Source organism: Felis catus, chromosome B2 (assembly GCF_018350175.1).
Source record: "Felis catus isolate Fca126 chromosome B2, F.catus_Fca126_mat1.0, whole genome shotgun sequence".
Lineage (NCBI taxonomy): Eukaryota > Metazoa > Chordata > Mammalia > Carnivora > Felidae > Felis > Felis catus.
Genome location: NC_058372.1, coordinates 103,196,286 through 103,206,089, shown reverse-complemented (window position 1 = coordinate 103,206,089; position 9,804 = coordinate 103,196,286).

Below are 9,804 nucleotides of genomic sequence, written 5' to 3'. Positions count from 1 at the left end.
GCTTCCAGAACTAACAAGTATTTTCTAGAATTTTGTTTTGTTTTGTTTTGTTTTTCTTTCGAGTCAACACACTAAAATAATAAAAATGACTGTTGGAAAATGAAAAAAAATAGCGTGTTGGGCTTCTCAGCTTTCTGTTATGATTGAATGTCAGAATTCAGGAAAACATATTTTATTTAAATATTTATAACATATCTACAATGTTTCTGCCTTCTATTAATTAATTATAGCACAGAATAATTAATCAATTACCCAAAAATTGTTACCTATTGTCTATGATATGCTAGGCATTATACCAAAACTGTAGTAGGACGCGCCTTGTGAAGCCCAAAGTTTGCAGGGAAAGATGCAATTATAATTAATAATCTAATGTTAAGCACTAATAAAGGTACAATACCTTTCTGCAAATTAAAATATCTAGGAATGTTCCATAGAGGAAGAAATGTGAGTTTTGTAGCATTGGGTAAGAGTGTACTCTCTGGAGTCAAATAGACCTGAGTTGTGTTATTCATCAGCTGTGTAATCTTGAATACATTTAACCTCTCTAAGCTTCCATTTGCTCATCTGTAAAATAAGTGTTGTTATGCTAAAGTCTAGGCTGGAACACAGAGAATGAGAGGCAAGAAGGTGGGGGCCGCATCTCCCTCATCATCCTGGCCTTGCTGAGGAGCTGGATTTCATTCTCAGTGTAAAGGGAATACACTGGAAGGATATAAACCAGGAACCAACAAGATGTGGTTTGCTTTTCTAGATCACTCTGGTTGCAGTGTGGACAACATTAACATAGAGGAAGGATGGGAATGTGGTGTGTTGAGGCATGAGGTCCAGGTGAGAATAACACCAGCTCATCTGGGGAAACTGAAGATGAAAAGGAGTCAGGGGTTACTGACATACTCTCGGGAAGCAGAGCATGACTAGGCCACAATCAAGTGGTACCGATAGAAAAAGACGGAGTTGAGAGATTCTGTTGAGATAAAAACATAAAAATAAAAATACATTTCTAGATTGAGAGATACAGTGGGCGGCATTCACATGGCAAGGACCTTGAGTGTATACAAAAAAAAAAATCATGATCTGATGTAAGAAGAATACATATAAGATATGAAGTCAAATATTTACATGATGTTTTTCAGAGAAAAGAGAGCTTTTTTTTAGGATTCAGTATATATTATTGGGCATATTTCCTCTTTCTAGATACTTAAAGACAGGAGTGATCATTTTAAGTTAATTGTGTACAGGAAACAACATATTGACTTAAACACAAATATTAATTGCTGTCCATACTTTGTATCATTCTGAAGTAAAATCTATACACTCTTGTCAATGATTTAAATAAAAAGTTTTCAGTATAGCTCTCAGCATGAAGTTTTGTTAGCAAACAAACTATTAGGTGTCTGCTAGAAAAATTCTAATGAACAATTTTTCTTAAACAACCTATAACTTTTGGTGAAGCAGTGCTTGGGAATTGGCAAATAATATTTTATTTGATTCTTCAGGAAGTTTGAGTTTATTCTTGTCACAGTACCTTACTTTATCATCTAGATGTGGCATCACCTTGAAAAGAAAAATGTATTTTTTAAAAATATGAACTCTATAAAGTCTGGCAAAGTTTCTGAGAATTAACCAGGTGTGTCCCATCAACTGTCATTTGGAGATGTGTCCAGTCAACTGTCACGGTAATGTTCCCGAATGTATGCGTGGGCAGACTCCAAGGTGGTTGCCATTTATTGAGGAACTGCGAAGAGCTGAGGCCATGGTAATCCCAGGTGTGTAGCAAGAAACAAACTTATGTATGAGATCATTCATTCATAAAATGAGTATTTATTGAGCACCTATTATATGTTAAGAACTGTTCTAGATACGTAGAGACAGCATTGAATACATTCGACAAAAACTCCTGCCTCCATGGAACTTACAATTAGTGAGGGAAAACTATGTACTAAAATTAAACAAAAGGGGCACCTGGGTGAGTAAGTTGATTAAGTGTCTGATTCTTGATGTCAGCTCAAGTCTCGATGTCAGGGTAGTGAGGCCGAGCCCCAAGTCAGGCTCTGCGCTGGCTTTAAAACTTGCTTAAGATTCTCTTTCTCGCTCTCTGCCCCTCCCCCACTCGTGCTCACACACGAACATGCACATGTGCTCTCTCTTTCTCGCTAAACAAATAAATAAATAAATAAATATTTTAAAAAATAACAATATTCTTGCTTATACATTAGACACATGTGAATTATATGAATTGTTTGGATTTAAGTTTCTTTAGTCTTCAATTAGTGTAGAGATTATTAACGTACTTTGAGCTATATGTCTGAGTTGATGATTTGAAGCACTTATAGAATATCCTCCTGTACCTATTATCTTGCTCATTGTTACACATGAGGACTGAGAGTGCCAGTCAGACTTTTTAATTAAGTTTTCGAGTTCTTCACTCCGATGTAATAATCACAAATATTAAGAGATACCTGCGGTTTGTTGCTTGGTTATTTTGCCATGCTTTGATTTTTTTTTTTCAACATTTATTTATTTTTGGGACAGAGAGAGACAGAGCATGAACGGGGGAGGGGCAGAGAGAGAGAGGGAGACACAGAATCGGAAACAGGCTCCAGGCTCTGAGCCATCAGCCCAGAGCCTGACGCGGGATTCGAACTCATGGACCGCGAGATTGTGACCTGGCTGAAGTCGGACGCTTAACCGACTGCGCCACCCAGGCGCCCCGCCATGCTTTGATTTTTATTCGTAGTCACATCAGGAAGCACTTCAAATGACCGTTAATGGCTTTTAAAGTTATGACTTAAGTGAGGCTCTGAAACAGAACTCCAATTTCAAACACCTATGTTATATTCCTTCAGAAAGTTCTCTTGGAAGCTCACATATTTTCTGAGTAATTTGAAGAACAATCCCTCAAGTACTTATTCTGCTCCAAAGCAGTTAGGAGAATATGACCAAAGGAAACAAGACCTCTGGATAATAATGGACATTTCAGCAGCAATCTATAGAGTGCTTTATAACAGTATCCTCTAGAAGTGCATAAAGCGGACATTGAACTGTGTTGCAATCAGCTAAAAGCCTGATTAAGCAAGTGATGTTTAAGCAAACATTTCAAACACTTGAGTTGATTCCTGAAGTTTCTAAGCACTGAAATGGCCATATATGTACCACAAGTACTGTATGTCCAGTCTATGTGAAGGAGGGCTGTCCTGTGACAGTGAGGTGGGAATGGGTGCCCAGATCCACCAAGAAACTACAGCATGCGCTCTCCTTGTATTTGTTGTATCATTAGCTTTGGCAAACAACATATCAACTATGTAAGTAGATACTTGGGGTTGGAGAAGAGATGTATTCTGAGAAAAAAATATAAAATAGACACCTCCTCACCTTACTAACTGCCAAGATTAATATTTTTCCTTACTCCACTACAAACACTCAGAACCACACACACACACACACACACACACACTCACACACACACATTGAGAGGAAGAGTCTGCGTCCCTTTTGTGTCTTTTTATTGTCGCCTTGCAAAGGTATAATTCGAATTGTTTTGGTACATTTCCTTAAACAGCTTAAATTACTTAAAATACTTGCTATTCAAATTGTGAATCAGGTGACAAAGGGACAGGATAACACCTCTCCAAATGTAGGACAGTAACCACTTCAAAGGCAATATGTTAAACAATGGTTTGGGAGCAACCTCATTATCATCAGCATAAGCATCCCAGCTCCAGGAGTAATAGTTAATTCTTTGTTTTCCTCATGCTAAGATTGTACTAAAGGCTTTGAAGTCAAAGAACTCACTTAATTCTTACAAGAGCCCCTTTAGTCACCAGTGCTTAAAGATGTTAAGTCCATCGTCCAACATGACACGGCTAATAAGGGGCAGTATCTGAATGCAGATTTAGGCAATGATTAGGGAACCTCTAATCAATTGGCCCAACACATGTGATTTTGATATTTTTAATCATAGGATTAATACATAGCATCACTGTCTTCTCTTTTTTTTTTTCTTTTTATAACTCTGTAACTTGGCTCTTGTAGCCAAGTTAGGAAAACCATTTACAATTTTTGTTGTTGCTGAGGGATTATTTTTCACATTCAAAATGAACTTTTCAGCTGTGACATCACAGGAACCTTTCAAAAACCAATCACCATTACTATCAGAAATGTAAAGCCACTGCCCCAAGAAGAAGGCTTTCGATGATGGAGCACATAGGGCTGTTTAAAAGATCCATTGTAACCCTCTCCTTGGAGGAGAATGTGTGATGAGGATATTTCCTTGATATCAGTGGTAGTTGAATAGTCTACATGGACAATTATTTTTAAATCTTAAGGATTGAAATTCTGTACCAGCTGAAGTTGCCAGATGGTGTATAAAACAAGAAGCCAAAGACAGGCTGGCTCCAGAACATATCCTTGAAGTAGCTGCATGAGAACAGAACTGGTTGAAAATGGTAGTGGCATCATTGGTGATAAACAAAATATGTCTGGACCCATGGGGCCAACAGCATAAATAGGAGAACTAAGAATAATAGGTTCAACCATCTGATGAGGATATGTCCAAAGCTCTTGACTCGATAATTTGAAAATTTACAAAATTACATGTTGAGTTTGAAAAAATCTAAATCCAAATAAATTAAACAAAATAAATCAGCAGTCATATTGATGTTTCACAGAAGGTTAAGACTGAAAGGATCACAGAGTTTATTCCACTCTCTCACGTTACAGATGAGCAAACTGATTGAAAACATCACTTAAATTCAGCATTATCAACCCAATGGATTAATTACATTGCTGTGATATTGGGATTGGGATTTACATTAGTATATATATATATATATATATATATATATATATACACACACACACACACACACACACACACATACACACACACACATACATACATACACATATATATGTATGTGTGTATATATATATATACACACACACACACATATACTTATATATAGTCTTTGTCCCCATTTCTGGCACAGATCTTTTTTTTTTTAATTTTTTTTCAACGTTTTTTATTTATTTTTGGGACAGAGAGAGACAGAGCATGAAGGGGGGAGGGGCAGAGAGAGAGGGAGACACAGAATCGGAAACAGGCTCCAGGCTCTGAGCCATCAGCCCAGAGCCCGATGCGGGGCTCGAACTCACGGACCGTGAGATCGTGACCTGGCTGAAGTCGGACACTTAACCGACTGCGCCACCCAGGCGTCCCTGGCACAGATCTTAATACCATTGGAATTTCCTAAGTGAAGAAAGTGATGAAGGTACCGTTTGTTACATCACTGAGGTGACTTTGGAAAATCAAGTCGTTAACGATGGGGGCTGGTTGCTAGAGGATCCAAAGATTTCATTAGAAGTTTGAACCTTTCAGTCCCATCCTCCCCACATACCTCCAGGGAGGAAAGAGGGTCTGGAGATAGAATCAATCACCAGTGATCAATGATTTGATCAATTGTGCTTATATAATGTAGCCTCCAGAAAAACCCAAAAGGATGGGTTTCAGTGAACATGTGGCGATTCAGGGAGAGTGGCATGCTAAGAGAGGGCATGAAAGTTCCATACCACTTCCCCATACATTATGCTATGCATTTTTTCCATATGGCTGTTCCTGAGTTATATCCTTTCATAATAAGCCAGTGCTCTAGCAAGTAAAATATTTCTCTGAATTCTGTGAGCTGCTCTAGCAAATTAATCAAACCCAAGAAGGGGTGATGGGACCTTCAATCTAGAGACTGTTAGAAGCGCAGCTCGCAATCTGGATTGGAATGGTCTCTGAGACGTGTGTGGAGGGCAGTTTTATAGGACTGAGCCCTTAACCTGTGGGACCTGACACTATCCCCAGATGGATAGTGTCAGAATTGTAGAACACACAGCTGATGTGTGCGAATTACTTGTTTGTATATGTATAGAGAAAACTCCTTCTCCAATCACACTGAAGTTGGGTATAGAACTTTTCACTGCAAATTAAGAAATGAGCAAATGAAGCCATCTATTTCCTCCTTTTTAGTATTTGTGTAATGTTGGTTAGGAAAATGACTACCAACGTATCAAATGCCCTAGGATGCTAGTGTAACACTAAAAAAAGTAATAATAATACAAAATTTTAAAAAGTAAAATAAACATATGGTGAAATCAGTTTTTCTGACTCACCTCCAATGGGATTATAAAATTGATAAGAAATATATATATATATAGACAGATAGATATAGATATAGATATAGATATAGATATATGTATTAGAAAGGAAAGGAAAGGAAAGTACAGCCAACTCAGGAATAGCTTGCTCTTTTCATTTTTAAATATTTGCAAAGACAGTGTGAAGAGTCCACAGATAGCCTTCACTTACCTTTCCCTAATGTTAACATTGGAATTTCTCCTTTTCTTATTTCTAATATTTATATAACAGTATGATACTTGGCTTCCATTATCTACAAATATTTACTGGTTTGTTACGCAAGTGAAGTAGTTTAAGAATTGTTAACACTGGGGTCCCTGAGAAGCTCAGTTGGTTAAGCATCTGACTTTGGCTCAGTTCATGATCTCACAGTTCATGGGTTTGAACCCTGTGTCGTCCGGCTCTGTGCTGACAGCTCGGAGCCTGGAGCCTGCTTTGGATTGTGTGTCTCCTCTCTCTCTCTGCCCCTCCCCCCACCCTCTCTCTCTCTCTCTCTCTCTCTCTCTCTCTGTCTCCAAAAATGAATAAATTAAATTTTTTTTAATTTCAAAAAAAGAATTGTTAACACCTACCCCTGTGTGAAACAAGTTTTACCATCTAGAGCTCAGAATTTGTAAACTATATTTTTTGTCATCACATAACCGGACAATATCTAGCAAAAATATAGTTTTCCAAATCTACTAGGTCTTCTCCTTTCTTCCCCACCCCCTTCTGTGTGTTAATATCATTTAACTGTACATAATTGGAGCCATTGTCACAATGTACATACTATATGGGTTTTCCCAATATCCTCATTGATTTTTAAAAATTCACTATTTTTGGTGTAAACGTCTATGGGAATTGACAAATACATAGAGTTCTTTCTGTATTCACCACCACAAAATCACACAGAACCATTTCATAACTAATTTTTGACACCCCTGAATTTCCTTTGGGCTATTCTTTCTAGAACATCCTTCAGTCACCAACCACTGGCAACCAGTGTGATCTCCCACCCTTACAATTTTGCCGCTGGGGTCTTTCACTTCGTAAAATTTATTTAACGGGCATCTATGTTGTTGTGAATTGGTGGCACATTCCTTTTTATTGCTGAGGTATCCATTGTGTAGATGTTTCATAGTTCATCATCCGTTCACCTAGAGAAGGATATCTTGGTTGTTTACAATTTTTGGTGATTTTGCATAATGCAGCTATAAACTTCACACATAAATATTTTTGACAACATATGTACTTATTTTATTTTCATCAATATCCAAGAGTTGGAGTACTGGGTTGTATGGTTAGTTCTGTTTAACTTTGTAATAAACTTCCCGTACTGTTTTCCAAAATAGCTATATCATTTTGCATTCCTATCATCAATGAATGAGAGTTCCAGAGTGGCCTCTTGGCCAGCATTTGATAATGTCAGAGTTATGTTTGGTTGTTTATTTGTTTGTTTTGCCATTATTATAGATGTGCAGTGGGAGCTCGTTGTGGTTTTAATTTCTAGTTTCCTAAAGTCAGTTAATATTGAGAATATTTTCATATATTTATTGTCCATCTATATATCATTTTCAGTGAACTTTCTGTTCAAAATTTCTCCCTATTTATCTTTAGTTAGGTGTTCTGTTTTTTTATTGTTGATTTTTAAGAGTTGTTCATATATTGGGTGCCTGGGCAGGTCAGTCAGTTAAGCTTCTGACGTCGGCTCAGTTCATGATCTCACGGTTCTTGAGTTCGAGCCCCACATCAGGCTCTGTGCTGACAAGTAGGAGCCTAGAACCTGCTTTGGATTCTGTGTCTCCCTCTCTCTCTGCTCCTGTCCCACTCGTGCTCTGTCTCTCTCTGTCTCTCAAAAATGAATAAACATTAAAAAATTGTTTTAAATAAAAAAAAGGAAATTCTCAGCAATATCTGAAACAAGAGCATTTTATGACAATAGAGAAGACAACAAAACAACCCTGAGATGGACCGTGTTTGGTAAGATACCAGAATAGCAGAGTCTGATGTAGCTGGGAGTTAGATGAGTGATGAATTTAGTGGAGATGATTGAAACACTGAAATGGATCTTGTAAATCATGGTAAGGGCTTTAACTTTTTCTCTGAATAAGATGGACCAATCTCACCGTTGAGTTTGTCTAGGGAAAAGGGTAGAATCAGGGATGCAATTATTATTTACAATAATCCAGACAAGAGAAGGTCCTGACCACAGTATGATAGAAGTACAGGTTATGATGGATGTTTAAAATCTAGGAATATTTTGAAGGTAGAGTCATCAGCATTTACTTGCAGAAGGGACATATGGTAAGAGAAAAGACAAGAGTCAAAAATGACTTAAGTTTTTGATCTAAGCAGCTGAAAGAATAGCTTGACTGTAACTCAGACTGAGAAAGTATGAGTGGAATAAATTTTACAGGAAAGATTAAGAGCTCAGTTTGGGGCATGTTGACTTTGAGGTTATTATCAGTTACACACCTAATAGGAAATGTTGAGTACCAATAAGTGAATAAATGAATAACACTCTTCTATGAGACAGGGCAGAGACAGTGTAAAGTTCTTGTGAAAAATAAACTATGTTTCGGTCAATTTCTTAGGGACATTGTTCACTTGATATGCCTGTTACATACTTCTAGGTTCTGGGACTCTATTAGTGAAGGAAAAAGACATATATCTTTGTTTTCATGAAGATCTCATTCTTGTGGAGACAGACAGAAATTTTAAGAAATAAATTGGCAAGATATATAAGTTAGAAGGTAATGTATACTTTGAGGGAAAAAATTATGGAAGGTTAGGGAATATTGGAAGTGTCAGCAAGGTGCAGAAGGACGCTGTCGCTAAAATGGTTACTCTATGCCTCGCAGTGATGGTTCAGAATATCTAGGCAGTCATAAATACCCAGAGGTATGCAGTGTTTGTGAGATGCTTGAGGCAGACGGCTGTGAGCATCACTTGCAACCTCTGATTCAACCTGGGAGGACATTTCAAATGGAAGGACTCTACAGGCAACACCACAGATAACACTGAAGTACATGATATCTATTCATATCCATTCAGTGCCATCGTTCATGCATACGTAGTTCACCTCCCACTGGTGGCCTGGTGAGGGAAGGATCCTGCATGTCAGCCAGTATAATCAAGATTTCATCTGTCTCCAGGAGAGAAAAAGATGAAAAGAGGAAGATGAGGGGAAAATAAGAGCTTGGAGAAGGAAAAGGTGGGAGGGTAGAATACAGAGTGCAAGAATCATACATTCTAAAGCATCATTGAACACTGGAGCTGAAAAATCTGAGATTGGACGTAATTCACACGGATTGAGCATTTGCTCTTTGAAAGGGATTGTTCTAAGTGCTGCACGCTTATTAACTCATTTAACTTCATACCAACTCTAAGAAATAGATATTATTTAGATCCTCATCCTACAGATGCAGAAAGCAGGGCTCATAATGTTTATACAGCCTGTCTGTCGGTCAGGCAACCAGTAAGTGATGGAGCTGTGACAAGCTGATGCTGCTCACGTGTTCTTGCCTGCTGGGCAAGGCAGCCTGCCTGACGTCCAGGTGAGAATCGCCTGCCTTTCTGTACATTCCTTTTAGCCCTCTTCGTGCCTCCACCAACATGGACTGCAGTGCTGGCGAAAACAAGGC